Source organism: Elephantulus edwardii, unplaced genomic scaffold, assembly GCF_000299155.1.
Source record: "Elephantulus edwardii isolate Elephantulus edwardi_28Jun2011 unplaced genomic scaffold, EleEdw1.0 scaffold00020, whole genome shotgun sequence".
Classification (NCBI taxonomy): Eukaryota; Metazoa; Chordata; class Mammalia; order Macroscelidea; family Macroscelididae; genus Elephantulus; species Elephantulus edwardii.
Window position 1 is genome coordinate 13130907 of NW_006399770.1, and position 9936 is coordinate 13140842.

Below are 9936 nucleotides of genomic sequence, written 5' to 3' on the forward strand. Positions count from 1 at the left end.
AAAAAATAAAGCCCAGGAATTGATGCAATACTATTGATGTATTTCAGCAACAGATGCTGTCCTGCATATGCTCACCAACTTGTCCCAAGAAATCTGGAAGACAACTACTTGGCCAACTGACTGGAAGATATACATATTTTTTCCCCATTCCAAAATAAGATGACTCGACAGAGTGTGGAAATTATTGAACAATAACACTAATATCATACATTAGCAAAATCCTGCTGAAGATTATCCAGAAAAGACTTGAACAGTACATTTACACGGAACTACTAGAAATACAGGCTGAGTTTAGAAGAGGTCATGGCACTAGGGACATTATCAACAATGTCAGATGGATCTTGGCAGAAAGTAGAGAGTACCAGAAGAATGTCTACCTGTGTTTCATTGACTATGCAAAGGCATTTGATTGTGTGGATCACAATAAATTGTGGCTAACTTTGAGGAAAATGGAAATCTTGATTGTGCTTATACAAAACCTATACTTGGACCAAGAAGCAGTCCTCAGAACAGAGCAAAGAAACACTGTAGGGATCAAAATCAGAAAATGAGTGTGTCAGGGATGCATCCCATCCCCATACCTTTTCAATCTGTATGCAGAACAGATAATTAGGGAAGCAGGGCTTTATGAGGAGGAGTGTGGCATCAAGACTGGAGCGAGACTCGTTAACAACCTATGATATGCAGATGACACAACCTGGTTTGCTGAAACTGAAGACCTGAAGCACTTGCTGAAAAGGGCCAAGGACTGTAGTCTTCAATATGGATGGAAGCTCAACATCAAAAAGACAGACTCTCACCACTGGGCCAATTGGCAGCACCATATTGGATGGAGAGGAGATTGAGATTGTTAGCAATTACAGCTTGCTCAGATGCACAATCAACACTCTTAACACCAGCAGTCAGAAAATCAAAAGACGAATTGCATTGGGAAAATCTGCTGTCATGGATCTCTCCAGAGTACTCAAAAGCAATGATATCAGTCTAAATACAAAAGTGCGCCTAATCCAGGCCATTATGTTCTCAATTGTTATGCTTCAGAGAGTTGGTCAATTACTAAGAATTACAGAAGAATAGATGCCTTCTAATTGTGGTGCTGGAAAAGAGTCTTGAACAAACCATGGACTGCCAACAAAACAAATCAGTCTGTCTTGGAAAGGGTAAAACCAAGTCTCTCCTTGGAGGCTAGGATTTTGAAGCTCCACCTCACTTACTTTTGGCACATGGCCAGGAGAGATCGGTCCTTGGAGAAGGTCATCATGCTCAGAAGGGTGAACAGACAGCACAGGAGAGGGAGACCCCAGATAAGATGGATTGATACAATAACTGAGGCAATAGAGGCTGGTTTTTCAGAATTAGTGAAACTGGCTCAGGACAGAGAAGGGTTCAGAGCTGCTGTGCATTGCAGGTGACTCTGTGGCACATACTGATAACATACTATGTCAGGTTTTGGAAGCAAGAATGATATCCACTTCCTAAATAGCATGCCTCTGGAAACTCTATGAACTTTGATTAATGTCAATATTTGTAGAAGGGCTTCAGGCCTTTTGTTTATAGGGTCACTATGAGGTGTGCTCTACTCGAAGTCAATCAACAGCAAGAAGTTTGATCTTCTGCAACAAGTGTTTCAGGTCCCCTTTGCTTTCATCAAACAAAGTTGCATCATCTACATAGCACAGGTTGTTGTTAGGTGCTGTCAAATTGACTCATAGCCATCTGATGCACAACCTTGCCTGATCCTGCCCCATTTGCTAGGTGTTGCAAACTAGTAAATATACCTAAATTCTTTTCATTAAGTGTTTAAAAACATGACCATCCTGTGTTTAAAATTAAAGAAAGGGAAACAGAAAGTGGCAAGATGGGCTTCATTTAAATTGAATGAAGATTCAAATAGTAACCAAGAATTCTGTACATTTGGATAAAACAAATGTAGCCATGATATAAAATTAATTATGAATGTTGTTTGAATTAGATGTTGCCTGCAGGCTTCAAGAGTGTTAGTATCTTTGACTTAGTGGAAAGAACCAAGAGCAACTGACAGAGATAAAAATACAAGCTGTAGATTACTGCTGTGGAAATAAGAAGTCAGTTATTATTTGAGTACCTTATCAAATTACTTTAGAGAAAAGAAATGTCATTTTCCTTTACTTTTACTTCTTTCTTTTCAGCAGAGTGTTTCATTTCCATCTTGATATTGAAATGGGCATTGTGTTCTGAAATCTCTTCCCTAGGGTACACTAGTCTAGGGAGAACATCTGAGACGTAAGAGTAATTGCAATTACTTTTTATTCTTGAACTCTAGAATTCAAATTCCCAAGTATTTTCCTTTCACTGGAAAGGACTCTCACGCTATCCTAGATGGGGGAGGGGGGCGGGGGGCGGGTTTGCTTTGCTAGAATTGTCTATCCTTCCTGTGTAACTTCTTTTATAGAAGCAGCTACAGGTGTTAGCACAGCCAGAGTACTCCTTGGAGGTAAGGATAATAAAGCTTTGTCTCACATAATTCTAGGCATTTTTCTTGGAGGAGAGGACCATCATGCTTGGAAAAAAGGAAGGTCAGTGAGAGAGAGCAAGACTCTCTATGAGACAGATTGATGCAGTGACTGTAGCAACAGGCTCAAGTGTGTCAAAGATATTGAAGATGGCACAGGATAGGACAGGGTTCAAGTCTGTTGTTCATGGAGTCGCTATGAGTTGTACTTGACTTGATGGCAGCTAACATCAACAGTTCTTTCGTGCTGAATTTCCCATTTTTTACCTTTTTCTTGTGTTCAACTCAACTCACTGTCTTCTGATTCAAAGTAACCCTCCATCATGTTTCTAAGATTGTCAATCACAATGGAACAAGACTGTTATCTTTCCCCTGACAATCAGCTGCTGGTGAATTCAAACCACCAGAGATGTCAGGTTCCTCTAGTGAACAACAGGGATACTTGAATGGTGCACAAACAAATAAATACCTTTCGCCAAAATTTAATCAGTAATTTAAACAGAAATGCTTTCTTTCCAACAGGCTCTTATTAAGATGAATTTGAATTAGTCAGAATATTCCTAGCAGTTTCTGGCGTTCAGCCTCAAAAGATCCATTCCACGGTTGTCTCTCATTTCTCCCGGGAACGCAAATGTCTTACACCTGCCATTCTTTTCTTGTTGAGGAAAAGTTCTAATCTAATGTGAACTTGGTACCTTGACAGAGAATGTTGTTGTGTTCCGCTTAATCTCTAGTGGGTTTTCAGAGGTAGATAATCACATGGGAGGAGATTGCCCATCCTTCTCCCACAAGCAAATGGAGACCAGAAATTTAAAAGCTCAGGTTAGTGACCCAAATCACCTCGTTGTTTATGGCAGAAACTTGCATAAAGCAGAGAAATAGCCTACTTGGGAAAGAGCTAAATGAAAGAAGGGGAGGGGCAAAGAAGAAAATCCTGGAGGTTGGGCTTCAATAAAAATGGAGTGGAGGTGGAGGGGAAGAAAGAAAAAAGTGTGTTGTCCAAATGAAGAGGTCATTAGGCTGCTATGTAATATCAATTCTACAGGCTAGAATATTTTGGTCTTTAACATACGAAGCCTGTAAATAAAGCAAAGTTCAGAGCTGGCTTCCAAGGGGCAAATCAAGCAGTTTGCATTGGTGGGATGTCAAGACGTCAGAAGGGAAAGTGGGCATCTATAAGCAAATGCATAGAAGTGAATCATACTCTTTTTTATTTATTATTTTCTTACAAACCCTTCTTTATCTTGAGCCCTGTGTTAGTAAGTATGAGTTCCTCTTTATAAAAAAAACTTGGCATTGTGTGGCCACCATTTATAATGCTTTGTAAGAGTTTCTCTGTATATTTGACTCATTGTGTACTCATTGCTTACCACTTGTTTGTATTCCATTTGTCAGCATGTGCATCTGTACATGGCAGACTTGTGCGAAGGCGGGGAAGACCCAGCATTTGCACAAAGTTCCACAAAAATGAATGTGTTTACATTGCTTAGTTGGAATTGAGCTTATTATCATCCATAGCAACACAGAACAGTACTTTATCATTTAAGCCATGAGAAAACTCCTTCTGCCCTACCCCCAGCTTCTTTACACACTTAGTAAATTCAAAGAAAGAAAAATGGATCTGTCCCAGTAAATAATCCTAAAAGTAATTATTTTTATTTAATTCATATGTAGCATTTTTAAAATCTTAAATAAAATATAGAGGAATAAGGACACAGTTGATAAAGTCAAATATGCCAATCTTATAGGCTAGTAAGCCCCTAGACAAACAAACAAACAAAACACCATGAAACATAGTCATCTAGCTCCTTTCCCAGAAGAATTACCATTGCTATTCTATTGAGGAACTGCTTTTAAAGGCAGTTACTATTGTGACACCATAGTCACTCGGGATTTCATTTTTAAGAACTCCAATGTTCATAAGGGAAAGAAGAGATTTCCCCCCCCTTTGGAATTTTACTTAAGAGAAAATTTACATTAAAGTTGTTTTTATATGTCTCTTTTGATGGCATATTTTAATTTAAAATATTATACATTAAATATATCCAAAGATTTCTTTTTGCTACTGAAAGTGAAAAAATTGGAAAAGTACGAGTGGATAAACAACTGGTCTGGCTATAAAGTCACAAATATCTCTTTTTTTTAATCACTCTTTAGACTGTATTCTAGGCTTTCAAATCTCATAGGAAATAAAGACTCTAATTAACCTCCAGTTCTGAGGAAGTTCATACAGTCCTGTTTGTCACAATTATATTACTTGGAACTTAGTGTTCTCCTAAATTTTCATTCCACCCACACCAGTGCATAACTGCATAATGTAATTCTTTCAGTCTTTGCCCTGAGCACACAGTAAGCAATCTAAATCATACAGTTAGAATCTTACCAAAAAGAAGAGAAAGAAAAAAGAGAGGAATAGGGGAAAGTAGAAAAGGAGGGGAGGGGTGGAGAAGGGGCTGGAAAGGAAGGAGAGAGAAGGAGGAGTAAAGAGGAAAGGGATAGCAAAGGGAAAGTAAAAAAAACCAAAAGAATGTACCTTGCTTAACAGACTTAATAATAGAATAACAAAGACTTTTTTTCCATGCTAAGCAAAATAAAATAAAATTTCTAAATGGAAAATGCTTGAGTTTGGGTTTTGTAGGGTTTATTTAGGGCTATCTAAACATGGGCCCTTACAAAGCAGCCATCTCTTCAAAGAGAGACCTATTAAATATTTTAGAATTCAACTTTCAATTGGCCTCTATCAAAATACTGAATATTTCCAAAAATCTTCAGGCTAGAAATGCAACTGCCTGGAACCCAATCTGTCGGTAAGCAAAAACCTCAGAGCCATCACTCTTAATAGTGAAATGGACTGAAGGGCAGACAAACTGACAGCTGGCTCATCGGTCGCTTTGCAATGTAAATCCGGTTTAACATAACTGGCTCTCACCCTAGCTTTCAGAGTGATGGCTCTGCCTAGAAGCTGATCTAATTGGATAAATTTAGAGAATATTTCCATAATGACAACAGTCAGATCAAGCTTTTCAAGATATCCATTGATGGTCTCAAGAAAAGGCTACTGGACAAGAAGTGTTACAACTTAATAAACAATCTCTTCATCCAAGTCAATCAATCGTTCAATATCTCAGCTTCCCACACTGTAAATAAACACATTGTCTGGTCTCTTCTCACCAGGAAGAATGACTCTGGTCTTTTTTCTGAACAAGTCAGTTGTACTATTATGCTATATGTATAATAAGGTATATTCAGCAAATATGAAAACACTGAAAAAATTAATAATGTGCCTGTGAGATATAATATGCCCTTCTAGGAGCAGTACTGGTAAATGAAATGATGATATTGTGCATGTGATGAATAAGGAAGAATGAAGAAGAATTGAATTGTGGGATAGGCAAAGACTATTGAATATACTATGTTAAATTGGCCTTGGAAGAGATGCACACCAAGTGCTCTTTAGAAGTAAAGATATTGGGGGGAGCTCTGGTGGCCTAGTGGTAAGGAGCTGCAACTACAATCCCAGAGGCGCACAGTTCGAATCCACCAGATGCTCTGCGGGGAAGGAGGGACAATCTCCTCCTGTACCAGTCAGATCTGATTTGACGGTACACTCACACAAAAATAATAAAATAAAATTAAAAATTTTAAAAAAAGAAGTAAAGATATTGGACTTCATTTCACTTACCTTATAAAAAGACATCATGTTTAGAAAAGTCTATGGTCAATGAAGAAGAGGAAGACCCTCAATGCTTAGTGACTGCCACATTGAGCTTAGGCACAAAAGAGACTGTGAGGACAGTGCAGGATCAGGCAAGATTACAATTTGAGGTAGATAATGGTTTTTGTGGTTGTGTTCTTGGAGTCAGCTCCAACTCATAGTTACCAAACACATTCAAAGATATTAAATATTTTCCTCAGTTTATGTATCTAGTAAGCAGGGGAAACTAGGAATGAAGCCCAGGCCACTCTGATTACAAAAGCATTTATACTTGGTAACTCTCTAGTGGAGGGGGGAAAGATTCATTTCTAAAAATTATTTAAGGAACTTTAGGAAATATATAAAAACAAATGTATTTATACTGTGTATGCATGTGTCCAGGATTCCTGGAGGCATAGTGGTTAAAATGATTGACTGCTGACCAGTAGGTCAGCAGTTTGAACCTATTACCAACTCCACAGGAAAAAGAAGTGGCAGTCAGCTTCCGTAAGGATTACTGTCTTGGAAATTTCACCAGGGCAGTTCTCAATCCCATAGACTCACCATGAGTCAAAATTTACTCATCGGCAAAGGGTTTGTTATTGCTTTATGTATGTGTCAGTGGGTGTGTGTGTGAAAGAGAGAGAGATAGCTTAATAGAAAAACAGAGAGATTATAATAGACGATAAATGACAGCTAAATATATAACCTCTATAAACCTTTCACACTGTACATAATAAACTGAAGATTTATAGTACTGTGTATGGATAATTTGATAAGTATATCATTTCATCCTGTGCTAAGGAGTCTGCATCTGAAAATATTATTAAATTTGCCTTTGATGATGTAGAAAATCAAGAGCTGTGACTATAGTTTTCCCTTTGCATTCCTCTTCCTCCCTGTAACAATTCGTTGGATCATATTTCAATTCCTGGGACCTCGCCTCCCCATGTATGCTAGGGTAGAGCTCCTTAGGTTTCAGCGGCTGATCTTATGGAGACGATCACCAGACTTTTCTTTTAAGGCTCTTTTGAGAGCATCCTAACCTCTAATCTTTAGGTTAGCAGTTGAACTCATTCACTGTGTATAACTTTCAGCTCCCCTCTCCCAATATCTTCTGATTCATTAATTTGGATTTGCCCTACTCTAAAAGGTTCAGATTCTAAACTCCACTGTCTTATCTACTTGGGATGACTCAGTTACCCTCTGGCCTTCCCTCTGCCCTATGTCTGACTTTGGTGACCTAGTACTTTTTACACAGTGTTCACTTGTCTTCATTTTGCCTCTTACCTTCTCCACTGAATAGAGTTCATTGTCTTACCTCTGTCTCTAGAACATAACATGATGTCAGTTAAATGATATATAGATATTTAGCATGTGTGTGTAATGTATAGATAAATGAATTCATAAAGTATCAGAGTTCCAATTTCTTGGGCTTCTATTTCAAAGGGCCATCAATGTTCAATTGCATACTCAATTTCTAAACTGCTCTGCTGTGGAGCTAAAGTGCTCTTGGAACTTGTTAGGGAATATATTTATTTGAGATCTTTGTATTACTTTAGGGACTCATCCAGTTTTAAACTTGGAGTCTTCTTATTGGGAAGATAGTTCCTTGGTGCTACATTTTGCATTGCTGACCACAATACAGATTGTTTTCTTCTTATATACCAACAAAAACGGAGATTCCATTTAAAGAGAAAATGACGGGAGAGTGTAACTGTTTCTCTAGGTAGAAGAAAACACATTCAAAATTGTTTCATGTAATTCTGGGACAAAAACGTCCAACTACTCCCATGTTAAGACTTTTAATCAATTTCCCTTTAAAATAAAATCATAAACATTGGAAGAAAATGGAGAAATAACTTTTTAAAGCAAAAAGCAAAAGAAGTCCAAGTTTTACACACTGTAACAGCAGCTGAGTACACATGGAAGGAATCCGGATTATTTAAACATGTAGTTCTTCATGTGCGTTATGCACATACTGTGAATAATCTTCAGAATTCCTATGGTTTCAGAAATATTGTTTTAGCCAGAATATTTTAAATACTGACTAGCTAAAAACAACAAGTATCAGGTGAAAGGATTTGAGTAGGACAGGAATTTTTTTAAAACACCCAAACCAAGAAACAATGCTGAGGAAAGGGTGGGTGCCTTACACTGTTAACAAAGGAAGGAAAATGAATAACACAAAACCGCCATCATAAAATGCTCTTACTCAGAATAATTACATCTGAATTTCACCCTAGATTGCTCTTTCATTTTTCTCAATAAAGCCCACTATAAAAGGTTTCAGACACCAAAGGTAGAAATGTATGAAAAATAAACTGATAGAGGAAAACGCATTTTACTGAGTTGTCTACCAGTAACACCAGATCTCTCCAAAATGTAAATTATAAACCTTAGCCTCTTGCTTATTCTGGCTAAAGCTACACTAATACTTTGGTAGGGCTAGTTATTTTTGTACCTATTTATAAATGAAAGCAAAGTAACCTAACATGTAAGATCCAAATTATATTAAATATTAATTATTTATATTGGTAGATATGAGAAATAAAATCAATTCTAGAGCCTTCCAATCTGTTTGATGAGGAGTTGCTGTGTGAATTTAGCTTTTTAATAGGTTTGTTTTTTTTAAACTGTGAATTTGATGTGATATTAGATAGCTGAGGCTATGTTCAGAAAACAGCTGCTACCTTTATATCCAAAACTTCAGACAATTGGTTTAGTTAAATATCTTTTTCCACTAATGGAGCAGTTGTTTGAACTATAAGGAACTCAGCTTTGAAGAGTTATACATATGGTGAAAGAGTAATTACCTTGCATGACCCCAAAAATGATTATATTGCTTATAGACATTTTGTATTAATACACCTATAAAATTCTTTACATCCAGAAAAAAAAGTGATATTCTAATCTTGAAACAGTTTTTAGAAAAATAGACTATTCCCTTCAAGTCTACCAATTCAACAGAACCAACAACTTGCATTCTTAAAAATAAATTCCATAAATGCTAAAAATGTTGATTTTGCCTGTCATAAATTATTATTCTCAACCCATAATGATACAGCCCTTCCTCCCAATCACTCTCTCAATTCCTGATTTACATTCTGTGGTCCCTTCTCAAAGCTGGCTTAGGAAGAAGTTTTCACAGCTATTATAAGAGTGGAAGAAATAGAAGTCAGGGATAGAACTCATTTAAATTCTCCAGAAGCAGCTTCAGGAAAATGGGAATGAGATTGATGGAAGTGTGGTGTCTGTCTGCAGAAGGAGAGAAGAAGGACTGTCCATCACTTCTGAAATAACTGGCCTTTGAAAACCCTATGAACAGAAGAAGTCTGCTAAGCATAATAGAGTGAAAGCTACTAAAAATGAGGCGCATCAGCTGCAAATATCCATTAATAATTGGTACATGGAATGTGCAAAACATGAATGTAGGAAAATTGGAACTTATCAAAAATGAAATGTATAAAGATAGATATCCCAGGAGGAGCTCTGGTGGCCTAGTGGCAAGAAGCTGCACTGCAATCCCAAAGGCGAACTGTTCAAATCCACCAGATACTCCACTGGAGAAGGAGGGGCAATCTCCTCCAGTACCAGTTAGATCCACTTTGATGGTACACACGCACACACACACACACACACACACACACATTTAAATAAAATAAAAAATAAAAAGATATCCCAGGTGTTGCTGTTGTTGTTAAGTGCCATTGAGTCTCAGGCGACTCATAGCAACCCTATGAAGGAGAGT